This window comes from Juglans regia, chromosome 16 (genome assembly GCF_001411555.2).
Source record: "Juglans regia cultivar Chandler chromosome 16, Walnut 2.0, whole genome shotgun sequence".
In the NCBI taxonomy this organism is placed as follows: domain Eukaryota; kingdom Viridiplantae; phylum Streptophyta; class Magnoliopsida; order Fagales; family Juglandaceae; genus Juglans; species Juglans regia.
This window is the reverse complement of record NC_049916.1, coordinates 17,984,878-18,003,309: the sequence shown is the minus strand read 5'-3', so window position 1 is coordinate 18,003,309 and position 18,432 is coordinate 17,984,878. Positions and strand designations below refer to the sequence as shown.

The window sequence follows — 18,432 nt, the reverse complement described above, 5'->3', positions numbered from 1 at the left end:
GGTTGGTTGATCAGATGCTTACGAGGGGGTGCATTGGTGGTGGCAGTACGGACGACGAAGGGCTGGGCTTTCGTGGGGTGACTCTCGATATGGGGTGCACGAAACCAAGGGGATGGAGGCCGGGGCTTGCGATTCTGCAACGAGGGGAAGCCGTGGCTGGCTACGCTTGGCTAGGCAAAAAACACCCTAAGGCGGTGCGGCGGCAAGTGTTTGGGTAGTTTCTAATAGCATGGAATAATATATGTGTGTCTATATATATGTGACGTGAAAACCCTAGAGATATGAGGGAGACATGCGTGCGGATGAAAAACAGAGTCGTGCGTGTGCAAGGAGTGGATAAAAATACACTAGAGATGTGCAAGACCATGCATGCCGTGGACGAGAGGAAGACTTAGGGGTGAAAAAAAAATAGACGAAAAAAAAAGCGTACGGAGAAGTTAACGTGTGAAAAATAAAATAAATAAATAAATAAAAATTGAGCTTGATTGGGTCCAGGTGTTACACAATTAATCTCAAATTTCTGTCTCCCTCCCTCCCTCCCTCCCGCTAGTTCATATTATTTTCAACTTCTTTCAGTCAAGTTCGGGTCCTTTCGCTTATTTAAGGATGTGCCGCACTTGTCTAATGAGAGTTGGACAATGCTAGAGTCACCGCTTGGGGCTCCCGTTGGCTCTAGCTGGTGTTTTTTTATGTGTTTGTTTAAAGTTATTTTTTACATAGATTTTTTAACACTTTTTAATATTTAAAAAAAAAATTATAACATCATTAAAAAATACTTCCTTAATCAGAAAGTTGAAAAAACAATCATTAAAAAATACTTCCTTAATCATGAAGTATTTGTTTTTATTTTTTTAAAATAGTTAAAATTTTAAAAAAAAAAACGCATAAAAAAAATACATGCTAGAGAGATAGGAGAGCTCCCATCGGTGGTTCTAGCGAGTCAATTCGCTTGGTTGAGAGGTCTCATGTGTGACTAGAAAGCGTCAATTTTGACCTCTTGTTCAACTAAGCATCCCACAACAAGTTTAGCCAATGTGAAATCACTAGGCTTGCTTAGGCTAGCGTCGAGTGAAAAACTTCAATCAACCGTACATATTGTGGGAGTCTTAACACATTCTAATTCTTCAGATTTTTAATCAATTTTGAAGTAAACTTAAAACCAACCATTTAAGATTGAAGTTTACTAAGTTTTGTTGAAAGAATATGCCCGTTAACATTGTGTTTCGTACGCATTTAGGCCAGGTTCTAGAAACTCAAGTTTTCAGAATTGGGCCTGCAAAAATAGAGAAGAAGGAAGTTGGGAGAGAGTGGCTTTGGGGCCGGGGAGTCTCCAATGCCAAAGTTAGTATCGTCTTTTGGAAGTTTTTAAATAACTGAAAGAGTCTAGGGATCAAATAGAGTTTCTCATACCTGGGAGTCGCTATTTATATGAGGAGTCTGGGGAGGGAGGTAAGGGTGTTCATTCGGGGAACCCGGGTATACCCAGACCGGGTTGGTTCGGGTCAGACCCAGGCCGGAACCCGGGTAGATCCGGGTTTTTTGAAACCCGAAAATCTGACTTTCGGGTTGTACCCGGATTTTTATTTATTCATTTATTTTTACAAAAGCTTTTTTATTATTAATTGTATTTCAAATATTTTGTCTCTATTTAGAATTTCAAATCATATTCTCGATAGAAAGCTAATATAAATCTCTTTTAGTCTTACTTCTTAATACAACATAAGCCTATAAACAATTAATTAACTTTTTAACTAAATGCATGTAAAAATAAATAAATCAATATTCATCATGTAAAATGCATGCGACATACAAGATGTAATCAACTACATATTACATTGTTTGAACTGATTTGCTAAGAATACTACAGACCACATACATTGCTTTAATCAAACTCTAATACACAACAAATTGTTTGCAAAAAATAAAAAAAATTTCCATTAATTAGCTCTTCTTCCAACAATCATAGGATAGCTCTCTTGGCTGAATCAGAAACTAGTATTTGATGTTGTTGCACGCCATATGGGAAAGGAGCATTTGTTACAACTTGTACAAACTAGAAGCAATATAATAGGTGTACATAAACCTGACAAAAATAAAACTCTAAAAATCTGGACAGAACCACAATGACAATGGCATCTCAGTTTCATGCATGAATGGATTTTCAGTCAAACCTCTCTCAAGGTTTTGTTGTTCTACTTGGGAAAAAAGAAGAAGAAGGATCCCACTGTTTTGATAAATCTTTTGGCAGCAGCCCTTAATTTATTGCAGCTTGGTTCAAAAAACCAGCCAAAATCCATGCCCTATGAGCCTATAGACTAGAATGGTGGCATTATTCGGTGAATCAGTCAATTAAAGCATATGGCTAAGAGTGATGTGCACTGTCGTATATACCTTACACTGCACATACCTTTTGACAGCTTGAAAGTTTTGGCCATGACAAAGACGTGTGTGTAAGAGAAATTAACATTTCACTTTAATGAGTACCAAACAAACAGGAAACAACAAGCCCTACCATGTATATATTATTGCTAATCGAACAAATCTTAGCCTGCTTGCCAATTTTTGAGCTTTGGGAGGACATAACATTTGCCAATGGTGGCATTAATGAGTATCAAACAAACAGGAACAGCAAGCCCAACCATGTAAAACTCTAAAAATCTGGACAGAACCATGATGACAATGGCATCTCAGTTTCATGCATGAATGGATTCTCAATCAAACCTCTCTCAAGTCCATTTTCCTTCATTTAAGCAGTTAGGTTGGCAGAAGGCAGCAAAACTAAGAAATAACAGCATTCAAGATCCGGGAAAGAACAAAATAGAAGCAATGATAATCATTTTCTAAACATCATATATAGTTGTAGCCTCTAGATTATGCAAGAAGAAATCACTTACTCTAGATTTTTTTCAGCATGAATGGGAAGAGAGACTCAGCAGACTCTGTTGAAAATGAAGCTAGATAATCATCTAAAAAAATATTAAAAATGAGTTAGATAGATAATAAACCGAGATAGATAGATATTAAAAAAATATTTCAAGTTTCAAACTTACCTTCAAGGTCCATCAACTGTACGTATTCTTCCAACTCTTGGATGTCGACAGGTTTGGTCCTTAACCAATTTTGAGTGCAAATGAGGGATTCGACAGTCTCTAGAGACAATGAACTCCTAAATGCGGACTCCGAGGCAACAGTAAAAATGGGGGTGGCTAACACATCACATGCTACCATAGAAAGGACAGGATAATTGGTGACATTAACTCTCCACCAATCCAAAATATCAAAACTAGGTGATTTTTTTGCACACCCCTACGACAAATACCGATCTAATTCTGATCTAAACTTCATAAACCTTTGCTCCTGAAGATATTTATCTAACTTGATATCAAATTTAGTCAAGATGGTAGTAGAAGTAGAAGTAGAAGTGGTGCTTGGCCTCCCTTGAGCCGCATTAGAACTCCCCCCACTACCCACACGAAATTTGTTATACTTCTCAATCAAGCAGCTTAACAAGAGTTTAATGTTGGCTTCTATCCTATCCGCCAACCCCTTTGTACTATTTCAACCAAAACTTCATTGCTATCATTTTATATCGTGGATCAAGTACAAAAGCAACATATATCATCAAGTTGAACCTATCTGTGCTACTCCAATACTTTTCATACTTACTTTTCATATTTATGCCCCTGGTGCTAGTGATAATATCATGACTATTGCACATATCATTTAATGTATTTTTAATTGTGCAGAGTTTTTGAAAATATACATTAGCCGTCACATACCAAGAACCATAAATGTTCAATGTAACATCATAAAATAATTTCAGCAACTCTATAAAAATATGTGTCTTTTTCCAATCATCAATAGTGGGGTTCATGAATTCACTATCCACGCAAATATAATAGTGTTCAAAGGCTTGTTTGTGTTTTTCAGCGGTACTCAACATCAAATATGTGGAGTTCCATCTAGTAGGAACATCCAAGCAAATCATCCTCCCACTAATATTTTTCTTTACTGCACAAGCCTTGAACTTAGCAAACCTCGACAGTGAAGACTTCACATATCTGACGGCATCTTTAATCCTTGTTACAAACTCTTACACATCTCTCAAGCCGTCCATAACAATCAAATTCAATATATGGGCAGCACACTGCATGTGAAGAAACTCACCCCGTTATATAGTACAATCACTATCCTTTATTCTCCTCCTCATGTAATCAACAACATCATTAGAGGAGGGGGCGTTATCAACTGTGATGGTCAAGATCTTATTAATCTCCCAATCATGCAATCCCAAGTCTAATACCCTCCCAATAGTTTCGCTCCTATGGTTGGGAATTTGGCAAAACTTTATTATTTTTTTGTGCAATTTTCAGTTGCAATCAATAAAATGTGCATTACTGCACATGTGGTTCATATTTTGCACCGATGTCCAGGTATCGGTGGTTGGAGAGATTCTTTGACCATCCAAGAATTTTTTTAGCTGTATCTTCTCTTTGTTATACAGCTTAATGCAATCCATTTTTAAAGTGATTTGTGATGGAAAAGTAAATCGAGACTCTAAATCAGCCACGTACTCAACAAACCCTTCATTCTCCACAAGCCTAAAAGGAAATTCACACCTAATAAAAAACTTAGCGGTTGACACCCTAACTTTTTCTGCATCATGATTCACTAGACTTTGTGGGCTACACACTCTTCCCTCTGCATCTCTCTTAACACTAGATGACTGACTTTTTCTAACTCCTTTAAATCTAAGAGAGAAAATTTTACATGCATTCTGGAGGTGGTGTATCATAGATGAAGTGCCATTATTGTAGTGGCAACTATATAGCTTAGCGTAATAATTGCACTGAGCTTCTGGGTTATTATGGTCAATAGGTTGCACTTTAGTAAATTGTTCCCAAACCACTGATTGGTTAGTAGGTGTTTTTTTTTTATTGCTTGATAAAGGTGAGATGGAATGGGTAGGCTGTTTTGTATATGTGGATGAAAAGGTTGGAAGACTCCCACACTCCTCCACATCCACTGGAATAGACGAGGAGTCACCACCAATCCCTTGGGTTGGACTGACATTATACAAATTCAACATCCAGGCTGTCAAACAATGCTCACAATCTATAGATATTCATGTATTTTTCATATAAAAAAATATTTATGTATTCATGAATTCATGAGATCACTGGGTTCCATGATGAAAAAAAAAAAAAAAATGAAACCAAAACCCTTTAAAAAAAACACAAACCAGAAACGTTCCCTAACTGGCTTCACCAACTTGAAAAAGAAAAACCACTAAAGAAATATTTCTGTTTAAAGATGCTCTTACACTATAGTTTTGATCATAATATATCGAGCAAGTTTTCCAAATCAAATTTGAATATATCATGTTGATGGGTCATGGCCTAATGTCATGCACCTGCAGTTCATGTGGTCATGTAGAACAAAATCCAGGCCAAGAAAAATAAAAATAAACAATGCATTTGACACCCTTTCATTTATTTACAACTGTTGAGCCGATTTTCTTCTCTGATCTTCTTCAGTACAGTACTGTTATGATGCCCAGAATAGAGGAAATTAAACATAAGTCATGAAACAAACTTTTTTGCATTCTAAAATCAAGCAAATACACATATGGAGGTCCAGAAATCCAAACCAGCAAAGCCAAATCCAGAAATCCAATAGAGGTCCAATACTATACTCAACAACAAATAAAAAATATACAAAACAACACAAATCCAAAAGGAAAAGCAAAGGCTTAGAGTTCACAAGCCACGAAAACCAACACCAATTAACTCCGATTATCAACCAATACAGAATCCATAAACAACCCAAACCAATTGATTACCCCATCCATTCCTCACGATAGAATCATAGCTACAGGAGAGAGTGAGAGAGATAGAGAGAGAGAGAGAGTACCCAAATAAGTGAATAACGCCTAGAGGGAAATGCCAATGATGACAGAGATGTAGCAATGGAGATGTAGTAACGAAGATGTGGTGATGGAGATGGGGGATGATGATGCGGCGACAGTGATGGGGTCACGACTCACTAGGCCATGATGATGGAGGTAGGGACTTAGGGTTTCTTAGTTTTCTCTAGCAGCAATGTAACGAGACAGAGAGAGAGAACGAGAGAGAGAGAGAGAGAGCGAGAGAGCATGAAGGGGAGGGGGGAAGTCCATAACTAATAACCGGTGTCAAAACCACGTCCTTTTGATACCTATTTTTTTTTTAAAAAAAGACCCGGGTACCCAGGTTTAAAACCCATACCCGGACAAGGTTGGTCTGGGTTTTTCAAACGGGTTATGGCCCGGGTTTGATCTAGGCCGAAACCCGGAACCGGAACCCTGTTTTTTTGGTTCTGGATCGGGCAGGGAAAAAACGCGACCCGGATGAACAATCTTAGAGAGAAGATAGATCGTGTCTACTCCCATGGCGTCTGTATCCTTCGTACTATTCCTTTTGTCAGACTCATTTAATGCAGCGTGGCTCTACGACGACGTCATTAATATGGTGTGTAGCTCAGGTAGTGGTGTCATTAATGCAGCGTGGTTCCCTGATTTGATTTATCTTTGGTGGTTTGTCGATGTCCCCCTGTCAGAGGATCAAGGGTTCTCCATTTTTCTCGTTCTGCCCTGTACAAGTTCCCATGAGCGGAGCGTGGCTGAGCTATGTTAGGTCTGCTCATCCCATCAGCCATCATTGTTTGCCTTTTCTTGTGGATGCCTTGGTTCATGGGTAACCTTGGGCCTTGGGGTCGGGTATCGAGTTGAAGCCCAGTGGGCTTGTGAAGTGGGAAAAATCCCCTTATAGTTACCCCGCCAATTCCTTTCTTACGAGTCTTTGGAAGTGACTTCTGCTAAGTTAGAGTTGTTGAAGGAGAACTATAAGGTTCCTCAGATGGTGGAACTCGTGGTGCCTCTTCCTACCAAAGGGGAGGTAGATTCTGAAGGTTATGCCACCAAGGTTGCGATGTACCCCGCCATGTTCTCTTGTGGCCTCAGGATGCCCTTCTATCGTCCAGTGCGATAAGTGTTGGGTTTCTTCTAGTTGGCATCTGCTCAGCCCCCTCCTAGTGTGGGGAGGATTATTGTGTTGTGTTGCATCATCTGGTGCCGCGCTTTGGAGGAGGCCAGGGTTGACTACCTAGATCTTACGACGTGCGAGTTTCTCCTCACCCACAATATTCTGAGGAGAGGTCGTCACACCTATGCCTTCAGACCAGTCCAGACGTTGGCTCGACTGGAGCCGCAGAATACTACTGTGAGGGATGGGATTATCAATTCTTCTTTCTGTCTAGTGAGGGATGGGAGTTTCTTATCGGCCAGGCCAATTGGTGCCTATTCCCTGTTCATGCCATATGGAGGGCCGTGGGCAGTGAAAAGGGTCGTTGTCCCACCGCGACCCCGGACGAGATGCTTAGGATCGAGGTTGTCCGTGCCTTGCTGAAGGCCCATCCAGAAGACATTTCTTCAGAGGCTTTGTTGGCCGAGGACAGCCTTCGTCGATATTTTCCCCACCCCCCCAGCGACCAATTTACTCTCTGACGTAGGCTTTTCGCTAAGGGAGGTCATGGCCCGGGCCCGCAGCCGCTCTCCTAGCCCATCGGTAGAGGGGAAAGGGAAAAAGCTTCGAATGATCTCCCAGTCAGATATGACTCCGAAGGTCTTCCTTTCCTCTTGGAGGTCCTTCTGCGGAGGTGCTTGTTATTCGGCCTGAGCAGTCGTTGTCCAAGAAGATGATGATGATCGTGAACTTTTCGCGTGCTGTGCTACTAGCTGGAGGAGTTGTCACGGATGTTGAACCTGAGACGCTGACTTGCAAGTCTGTTGTTGAAACCATCCTTACGACCCCGTCTGGCCCTTTCATAGCGAGAGGGACTTTAGTAGTCGCTCAACCCCTTGGCATGGCTCTCGAGCGGGCACTTTCACCCCTACCCGTGGAGCATTTTGCTCAGGACAAGGGGTCCCCTGAGCGGGTTGCCATCTTGGAGTCCCATCCACTACATTCTCCTGAGGTCGAGGTCACTTTGGCTGGCAATGAAGTGGTAGTCGTCATTGCTCTGGTCAAGGAGATTGTTGGTGAGGAGGTTGTTGACGAGCTCCCAGCGGACTTTCGGCCGACGGCTGCAGCGAGCCGTGCCGACCGCATGCATAAGATAGATAGCCTGCTCAAGAGGCTCTTTGATGGGGTAAGATCTTTGCTTGCAAACTCTTCGCACTTCTTGTTCATTTCCTTATTTGATTTTGACCTGGAATTATGTGGCAGGGCTTGGAGCGTCTGGCAGCTTTCATTCTGGACGGCCGAGAGGAGATGGCTAGCGAGAATAGAGCACTATGTTCGCTCTCATAGCTGGCTTTATGTTGTGCCATGGTGGAGCAGAAGAAGAGATAAGAGGTTGAGGAGGCCTTCGTTGACATGTCGAGGTCCCAGGATGAGGTTGGCATTCTTCGCCTTGAGGCAGCACTTGCTTCCAAGGCAAGGGAGGTGCTGCAGAAGTCTCGACGACTATCAACAGGAACTTGAGTGGTTGCGAGCCGAAAATAGGGAGTTGCGCAAGCGACAAGACTTTGACAGTCGGTCGTACAAGTGGATGACAAAGAGTTCGAGGGGGCTTCCTAGTCTCTGATAGACAAGAGAAAGGCCCTGGAAGAGGAGAGGAAGCAGAGGAAGGACTTGAAAGCTGATCAGGCAGAGGCAAAGCGCGCTTTAGAGCCCTATGATGCTACCATCTGTGGTCTGCAGGAGGAGCTGTCATATGTCCGTGGTGTTTGGAATAAAGCCTGGTACCTCGGTTACAACGACGACTTGGAACATTAGGCTGTACAAAAAACCAAGAAACCGACCTAGACCAACTCAGACTGGATGTCGGAGCTCAAAACAGGCCGAAACTGGTGGAGAACTGGTCGATGTGCAGCAGTAAATAGAGAAAACCAATATCGGCTAGTTCGACATCGGTTCGAACCTGGTTCAAACTGTTGAACCGGCCGACTAAAGAAATTATTATTTTTTATATATTCTGTACTCAAAATGCATCGTTCTACTTAAGTTGAAGTGGAACGGCATCATTTTAAACCTATAATTGTGTTTTAAACACAACTAAAATGACCCCGTTTGGTATTAAACCAAAATGTGTCTTTCAATTCATAACATATTAAAAAAAAATTAAGTACAACGGAAGTCATTTCGAAATAAAGTCATCTTCTTCCTGGTGTCGTCTTCCCAGTTCTCATCCTCTCTCTCTCTCTCCTCTTCAACATTTTCTCTCAGACAAAGCTCGATCTGAGAATCGACTGTGAACTGCCAAAGAAATGAAGCATCGGTTTTGGCCAGTGTTTCTCCTCCCCTTTGACCGGTTTCGCCTGGTTTTGTCCCCCAAAAATTAAGCATCGGTCGGTGTCGATTTTTCCCAAAAACATAACCAAAGGGGTCGGTTTTCACCCCTATTGGAACGGATGAAAACACATATCCTCTGGAATCTCCAATGTGATCTGCGAGTTCTGGGTGTGCGGGAGCTTCCCCGCATAAAGTGTCCAAGGAGCGGGCAGCTCTCCTTAGGAGGGATTTAATCTCGAGCGCCCTTAAGGGTTACCCTGCCGGGAACAATCTTGCCCGCTGATGGTTGCTTCTCCTCGGCTGCACTCCATGCGGCTCCTCTGATGGGTCTTACTCTTCTCTACTATTCGAGACTTTGGCTTCAAATCTCCTCTTCCAAAGCTCAACCTCATCTTGTTCATACAAAAATGCATTCTCTTTCTTCATATCCTGCATCTGAGCTCGTCTTCAAGGTGACCTCTGTCCTGCTTCCCAACCTTGCCTTCCGCCTTCATTTTCCCACACTCCAGCATAAAACACTCCTGGGTAGGCGAGCGGCCCGTGGCGGCATCTTGGCAGTTTCTGTCACCATACGACTCAATTAATTGCCTCATTACATCCCTGTTGATTTTCTTAGAGGTAACCTCAGGCGTTCTCGGCATATTGTAGTGATCGAGATATCTGTCTGCCACTTCTACTGGGATATGATCTGATCAGTCTTTGGTTTGAGGCACCTTCACAACTTTCTATCGTACTTAGTTGACTTATGTTGTAGGTCATTGTAATTCACTGCTTTACATTTGTAACCCTATGGCTACGTGTTATAACTTGTTCTTTGTAACTCAACGACTTCATGTTGTAACTCCGCAGGTTCGTTTTGTAACTTGTGATCATTAATGAGATTAGCTTATATTCTTGAAAGCACTTTATCTTGTCTAGTTCTTTTGGTTCTTCCATTCTACGTTGTTGTGCTTTGTTTTGGCATGTGATTGAAAGAAAAAGAAGAGAAGTGTTGTCAGTGTTCGTTGGCTTGCATCCGCAGCCGTCGGCTTGGGGGGATGGAAATCCCCCCTAAGAGTTAAGCCGTGTCATGGGAATTCATGTTGCCTCCTTGGGGGAGAGGTCAGGAAGCATCTTGCTAACCCGTCTCTATGCCCCTCCGAGTAGCACTGTGGTCGTGGAGTTGTAAGTTGTTCGGGTAGCCCAAGTTTTCAACGTGGGAGAGAATCGTGTTGCTGGAGTGGTGAATTTGGGTGAAGTAACTAGAAAACTAAACTAGGGTTTTGAAGAACAATAAGATCCACCTACGATGTATGGAGCTAAATATATATATATATATATATATATATATATATATCAGTAGTCGATTTAAGAATTTTAATGAGAATGAGACTTTAGAATTGTAACCCTACTCGGTTTGAAATTGAACACAAATATTTAAATTGGCCTTAATCTTCATGTCCAAAATAAAACCATCCTCCAATAATATCTTCGAGCCTCTAGAAGAATTTCTTAGGTCAATTTTTAATTATTTAGGGCTCACTTGGTCCATAAATAGTAAATGAGCTTTAACCTAATTATCAAGTCCAATAAAATTCAAATTCAATTGTAATAATATTTTGGATCCATGACTTATTAAAAAATTACCCAATAAATATCAAATGAGCTTCCCATAAATAACAACCTAAAAAAAGTTTATAGATCGCGGCTTTGTCTAAGCATGGTGCTAGGCCCGGGTGTTACATCATTCCCCCCTTAAACAAATTTTGTCCTCGAAATTTGCTGCTCCAAAAGCAAAGTCTAAAATAGTGAGTTGTTACAATCCCCATCCTAATGTTCCAAAATCTTAACCCTCCAATATTTTAGCCTCGTGCTTCACATATTTCCCCCTAGACATAAACTCTTGCGCACATTGTATCGATTATCATACACTTAGATGTCCAATCCAATTCAAGGTGTAAACTTCCACTGCGTGCTTGGTAAAAAGCTTAATAATAATTTCACACAAATTCTTAGTTTAACCCCATATGAAATAGTAAATAAAACACTCTCAACATAGATATTAACGTCATATGAATAGTAAAAATAAACTATTAATTTCTAAACCCTCACCAAGTTTACTTTCAAACCATTATACAACTAAAATCCACGCTTCCGTTGCGCACTCATAACTTTGCCAAGATGTCTAAACTAGGAGTCTATTCCATTTCAATACCTACCAAAATGACTCTTATCAAACTTTGATAGCAATCCGACTTCTTGTCTCTCAAATCCATACACACTCAATTGTACTCTTAAATACTCTCTTTCATTCTCAGCTGCAACAAATAACTTTAAAATTGAAAAGAATCATTTCTTAAAACCTGTTGAACTTATAATCCCATATCCAATACAATCAATTGCCTAATATCTGCAAAGTCTATAACCTTAGATTTTAAAAATAATTATGGCTTAAAGTCAGAAAATCTAGACCCTTAAATTTCATCCAAACTAATTTTTTAAAGTCTGGAGGGTGTAAAATCTCAACGGGTTGACCCAGCTATCCCCCAACAAAATGTATTTGCTGTTTTTTCGTCACTATTGACCCAAATATACATAAGGAAGAATTTTAAAAGTTTAGCTAAATTCAAAAAGCCCAATGTGAATAAGAAATTTCGTGGTTATTTTTTAGAATTTGTAAACAGCAACAACCATAAATTCCACTGACACCAACCGCGAGTGTAACGTCGTGCATCATGCAGAAATAGCTTAGTGCTTAAGCATGAAGAGGCTGCACTTTTTAGACCATGTTCGTTCGATCTCAAAAAGAGGCATCATGTTCGAATATCTCATCAAGTCTCAATCATGGCTAGGCATCGACAGAATTAGCTTATGGCTTAAGCATTAATATCAGCAACTTGAACTTTTTAGACCATGTTCGATTGCATTACAAGAATGTTGCTTTCTCTATATGCTTCTTTCTTTTTTCCATTGTGATTGATTGCTCTAATTACTGCTTTTAATTCCCTCCATCATTCACTGTAATTTACACCACATAAAGTCAGTCATATTGCCTTCTCCGCCGCACTCTGTTAATGTTTCACTGCAGAAATGCTCATGATCATGATGTCGCTAAAACAGAGGTTCGTAGTCGCTCGCTTCTTGTGTCCATCTCCGATGCGGTTTTCACAACATATTCTAGTAATTATCTTACCACCTCATGTTTACACATTTGAATGTTCAGCACAAGGCGTAACTGGAGGTCGGGCCTGATGAAGATCGAAAGCTATGTATTGAGTACAGAATGATCGATAGAGTAACCCACCGTGCTTGACCACATCATCATTTCTGATATGTTCCTTTCTGCAAGAATTTATTTCCTTGTATTTCCATGTGCTTTCTTGTCATCCTAGTGTCAACTTCTATCTTCCTTGGTTTTGAGTTTGTCTACTCGCGCAAAATTCTTTGAAGTTCTTTTTTTTTTTTTTTTTTTCTTTTGAATTCCAAAAAAAAAAAAAAAAACACTGAAACAAAAATGGAGGTCGTTGGCGCAATTGCATCGGCAATCGTAGAGTACACTGTTGGACCAGTTGGAAAGTGGCTATGTTATTCATGCCGCTATGGCAACAACATGGAGGATCTGAAGAATCAGGTAAAGTGTTTGCAGGATGCTAAAAATAAGGTGCAACACTCCATTTATGCTGCTATAAGAAATGGTGAGGAAATTGAAGATGATGTCAAAACGTGGCTGATGAAGGCGAGTGCGATTACAGAATTGGCCACCACGAAAATTCATGAAGGCGAAGAAGAAGAAGTAGAGACGAGGAGGTCTAATATTGCGGCATGCCTGAACTTGAAGCAACGACATCAGTTAAGCCAAGAAGCAAAGAATATAGTGGAAAATATTGCTGAACTTCTTAAGAATCGAGACTTCAACAGAGTTTCTTATCGTCCTGCTTTAGAAGCTGGAACGTCGGTGACTACAAGATACATGGATTACGTGAACTTGCAGTCGAGAATGTCAGTTGCAAAGGGAATTATGGAGGCATTGGGAGATGCTAATATCAACAAGATTGGTGTATGGGGGATGCCTGGAGTTGGAAAAAGTACATTGATGAGAGAAATTGCCAGGAAAGTTAATGAAGAAAAGTTATTCGATGAGGTGGCTATGGCAATCGTGTCGGACAGTCCAGATTTAAGGCGAATTCAAGGAGAGATTGCGGACATGCTCGGTCTAAAGTTTGATCAAGAGACTGAAAAAGGGAGAGCAAGTCATCTACGAAGCAGGCTATCGAAAGACAAGAAGATACTTGTTATCCTGGATGATATATGGAAACAACTTGATTTGGTGGAAATAGGAATTATTCCTTCTGAAAGATGCAAAATAGTACTGACATCTAGAAATCGAGATGTATTAACTTGCAGAATGGGCACCCAAAAAGATTTTGAAGTTCATACTTTATTGAAAGAAGAAGCATGGGACTTATTTGAGAAGATGGCGGGTGAGTCTGTCAAAGATCCTAGCGTAAGAGGCATAGCAACTGAGGTAGCTAAAGAGTGTGCAGGTCTTCCTATTGCACTCGTAACAGTTTCAACGGCATTAAAAAATAAGAGTTTAGGTGAATGGAAGGATGCCCTGCGCCAGCTAAGAAGACTGGCTCCCAGACACGTCACAGAAATGCTAAAAACAGTATATTCTCCTATAGAGTTGAGTTATAAGAATCTCGAGTCTCAGCAGCTTAAATCCCTCCTTTTGCTCTGTGCTCAACTGTCTGATACATTGGAAGAAGCAAGAAACATGCTAGATTCACTACTTGGTAAACTAATAGACTCTTGTCTGCTGCTAGAAAGTTCCAATCATGGAATGTTTCGAATGCATGATGTTGTTCGTGATGTTGCTACAATTATTGCATCAGAGGATCGTAATATGTTTGTCATCAGAGACGATGGTGGGCCAAAAACTTGGCCGGATGGAGATTCACTCAAAAGATGTGAAGCTTTCTCTATTCTTGGTGGAGATATCCATCAACTTCCCAATGAAATGGAATGTCCCGAATTAAGATTCTTTCATGTTCATTTAGAAGATCGTTCTTTGCAGATACCAGACACTTTTTTTCAAGGGATGGACAAGCTCGAAGTTTTAGATTTGACGAAAATGCAACTTTCATCACTTCCTTCGTCTCTTTTTCTCCTTAGAAATCTACAAACATTTCAAAATTCTTAGTGCTAGAAAACGTTCCAAAGCTTGTGAGCTTCTTGAGCACAAATAATTCATTCATGAGGGATGGTGGAGAAATCAGCCATGATCCTGACATCCCACTTCTACATGATCAGGTACTACATTAGACAGTTAATTTCAAAGTCACAAAATAGTTGACTTAAAAGTTAAATAATATGGGAACTTTTGGAAGGATAATTTTGAAATTATGAAATTTGACATATTTTTCAGTCTTTACCATAAAGCTTCTGTACCCAAAAGAAAATAATGAATATTTCTGGGTGCACTCATTTCAACATGGGAAAAGAAGAGCATACGAATCGAATTATAAGCCAACATCAGTACTTGAACTAGGACTCTATAAAGATACGAAAGATACGAAAGGCACCCTCCAACTGCACCTCATTATATATATACATTGATTTTTTGAGTGGATCATTGTTTCCAAATTAGTGCTATTTTTGTACTATTCCCCTGTTTAGTCTTGCATGCGTGTTTTCAAATTCTAAGCATAGAGATCTTTGGGGTTGTTGGTTGATACATGACATGACATTAATCCTGCAGGTTGCCTTCCGTAATCTCAAAACACTGCATCTAGATGGTCTACCCAAAATAAAGCACCTATGGAGTAAAGACTCCCAAATAATTTCCATGTTTCAAAATTTACAAGTAGTAAATGCTTGGAAATGTGAGAGTTTGAAAAGTTTATTTCCAGCCTCCATCGTTAGATATCTCAAGCAATTGAAGGAAATTATGATTGTTGACTGTGGGGTGGAGGAAATAGTGGCAGTCGAAGGAGGAGGAGATCAAGCAGTAGAAAGGTCGTTGGTTTTTCCTCGAGTAACTTGTCTGCATCTTATGCAATTATCGAGACTCAAGTGGTTTTGTCAAGGAATGCATATTTCAGAATTGCCAATGCTGGAAACGTTGTTGGTCATTGGATGTGAGAAAGTTGAGATATTGGCTTCTGGACTTGTGAGCTTTCAAGAAACAGTTCAAGAAAGCCCGCCTGAGATGTGCATTAAACAACCCCTTTTCTTGGTGGATGAGGTACGAGATTAATTTATAAATATATATTTTTTATAACAACAGAATATAATACTAAAATGAAGTTGTCATCTTGGTCTACAAAAAGATATTATAAAAATAAATTTATAAACCGTATCTTAATCCATCATGTATTGCGTTAGATTCTAATAATTAAACATGTCATGTTGTTATAATGGGATGTGGTATTTCTTAACTACATGAATTTTACAGATGTCATTTCGGAGCTTGGAGACATTGCATCTTATGAAAATGGATAAGTTGGAATTTTTATGGCATGATCAAGTCGCTGCGAGTTCCTTTTCCAATACTCATCAATTAATGGTTATTGGTTGTGAAAATCTTTTGCACATCTTTCAATCTAATCTGCTTACAACATTCCAAAGGCTAACTTCTCTACATATAATGGATTGTGGTTCGTTGGAAGCTATACTTGAACGACATGATGCAGCTTTAACAGCCTCAGTGGCTACAAGTCTCACGCAATTGGAGCATCTTACTGATATGACTCTATCTGATTTGCCAAAACTCAAGTGGTTTTTGGAAGGGGTCCTGCATACTTTGGAATTTCCGTCTTTGAAAAAATTGGTAGTTTTGGGATGTGATAAAGCTAACTTTTTTGCTTCAAAATGTTTGGAAACAAGTCATCGGATCAACCAACTTGAGACTCGCATTCAACAACATCCAATTTTTGTAGTTGAGGAGGTAACAATCCAATCAACTACTCTAGCAAGAATCCCTGAATGATTGAGTTTTTCTACCCAATCATTAATTCTACAATATGGAAAAAATGTCAATCTCTACTTAACTTTGGGCTTGACATTCGAACTTAGGACCTCAGTTTTTATAGCATGTAAAATCACGACTTGTCTAAAAAAATTCAAGCGAAGATATATATTTAATTATTTATACATATTTTAACAATAAATTCTAGGAATACTAACTACTCATCTTCTCTTTAATTTGTTTATTAATGTTCTGATTCTTTTATAGGTTACGTTCCCAGACTTGGAGGTTTTGATATTGAACTTCAAACTAAGTACCGTCTGGCCTAGAAAGTTTTCAGGATTTGCACCATCCTTTCTTGCAAGATTACAAAATCTGTTGGAACTGCAAGTATATTATAGTGGATGGGAAGAAATATTCCCGAATGAACTTCTTGTTCGAGAGAAATTAGCCCCACGACTAAGAAAACTCGAGCTCCATTGTCTACCTATGTTAACACATTTGTGGAAAGGAGACGCACATGAGCCATGCCCAATCTTTCATACTCTGGACATTCTTCAAGTGTCACAATGCTCCAAATTGAAAAGTTTAATGCCACATTCGGCATCTCTTCAAAATTTGACAAATCTGAAAATATCGAATTGTCACGGATTGATCGATTTAGTAACATCCTCAACAGCCAAAACTCTGGTGCAACTCAAGGAAATGACTATAAGCGAATGCAAAGGGATTACAGAAATAGTAGCAATGGAGGAGGATGGTGAAGCAAATGTGACGATTACTTTCAACAACTTAACATACTTGGAACTTGATCGCTTGCCAAACCTGACAAACTTTTGCTCTGGAGGTTATTCCTTTGTAATGTTTCCATCATTGGAGAAAGTAGTTATAAGATGTTGCACCGAGATGAACACTTTCTGTCATGGAGTCTTAAGCACACCAAAACTGAAAGGCATACAAGCAACAGAAGATGAAGATGATTTGCATTGGGAGCATGACCTTAATACCACCATACATTGGCTTTGGGAGGCAGATTACGATACCCGATTGTTATTTACGCAAAAGGTAAGCGAGCGTATTCACAATTTCCCACACAACCATATCATATATATATACACCATGTAACATCTTATGATCAGTATATTACTATTCTGAACTAATTTGCTAGTAAACACTATTAAAGCATATAGAAAGCGATGCACACCCAGATAAAAATTAAAGATAAGGGCAAGCTGAAGCTGCAAGATAAAGATCAAATTTTGCCAAATCAAAATTAATGGTGATAATGAAACTATTATTGTATCTGTAGTAAACAATTACAGCTACTATTGGTATAGAGATCATATGCATATGGCTTCGATCTTAATCAATAGAGAAAAAGAATTTTCAATCCAGCTTCTCATCGTAATAAGTTTGTGGTGTAGAAAGATATGCATGCAAATACCCTTTGTTTCTATAATTCTTTTATGAAAAGCTAGCTAGCATCCTTAGTACTGATACATTAATAATGTTTGATGCTTTTATCATCTGTGAAGCCAGGTTGAGAATTCTGACGAAGAAGAAAATCATCAGCCATAGTATGCAGAAGCTGGAATCATGTTGCTTTCCAACGTAGACTTTGTGGAACCAATAATCACGTTTCTTTCAATCCTTTGAAGTCAATTGGGCGGGCAGGCCAGAGCTTTCAATATTCCCGTTAATTGTTAGTGAAATAAAACATATATATTTGATTAATGGTACTTGCTTGATCTATTATATTATATGTGGCTTCTAAGTTCTATATATGCATGAAAGAATGCCAATAAAATAAAAACAATTCAACATTGTACGTAATGGTTTGATGCAGTAGTACTCCTCATGAATTATGTTGTAAACTCTCATATATATGTGCATGACTATTATTTCTCCCTGTGTTCATTTCGCTTTTGGACAAGAATTGCATTTTGTTGGTAACTTGTTGTAATTGATTTTCTTTTGATGTGGTAACATGCTATATGTAGACAATAGAGAATCAGATAGCTAGGCAAGTAATTTGGACTCTGGTGATGGAAAATGGTCATGTTTGTTGGCTGGAAAATTCTCCTTAAAAATGGGAATTGATGCTCATTTATCTTGCACAATGCACTTGACTTCTTTTCAAAATGAATGCGC

The 18,432-nt window shown here is 39.5% G+C and overlaps 1 pseudogene; it reads left to right on the top strand.

Annotated features, from left to right (window-relative positions):
- Nucleotides 1-12,814: 12,814 nt before the first annotated feature.
- On the top strand, nucleotides 12,815-18,179 carry LOC109019614 (annotated as a pseudogene).
- The last annotated feature ends 253 nt before the right edge of the window (nucleotides 18,180-18,432 follow it).